This window comes from Crocuta crocuta, unplaced genomic scaffold, assembly GCF_008692635.1.
Source record: "Crocuta crocuta isolate KB4526 unplaced genomic scaffold, BGI_CrCroc_1.0 scaffold197, whole genome shotgun sequence".
NCBI lineage: Eukaryota > Metazoa > Chordata > Mammalia > Carnivora > Hyaenidae > Crocuta > Crocuta crocuta.
The window spans coordinates 12271185-12271399 of NW_027532002.1; the positions used below are offsets into that span (position 1 = coordinate 12271185).

At 78.1% G+C, this 215-nt stretch overlaps 1 protein-coding gene across 5 annotated transcripts in view; it reads left to right on the top strand.

Annotated features, from left to right (window-relative positions):
• The window catches only part of IGF2BP3 (insulin like growth factor 2 mRNA binding protein 3), a 148372-nt gene that overhangs the window by 238 nt on the left and 147919 nt on the right, over positions 1 to 215 (top strand). For 4 of the 5 annotated variants that reach the window (XM_077775369.1, XM_077775372.1, XM_077775374.1 and 1 more), the window contains exon 1: positions 71 to 149. The exons of the other annotated variant lie outside the window; for it this stretch is intronic. The gene's annotated coding sequence lies outside the window, so the exon portion shown is untranslated. Of the gene's footprint in view, positions 1 to 70; positions 150 to 215 lie in introns of those variants that run through there. 5 annotated transcript variants of the gene reach the window in all.

Below are 215 nucleotides of genomic sequence, written 5' to 3' on the forward strand. Positions count from 1 at the left end.
GCGGGCGGGGAGGTGGGGCGAGGCCCGGGCGCCCACGCGCCTGAGGTCCAGGGTGCTTTCCTCAGCAGGGGCTCCGACCCGGCCCCCGCGGCTCCCCTCCTCCCGGGGCTTTGCGGGCCGACTGCGGACGCGCTGTCAAGAAAGCCCAGGTGCGGGCTCGGACGGGAGCAGGGCTGGGGGAGGCGCGACCGCGAGCGCCGGACTCCCAGCGCTCG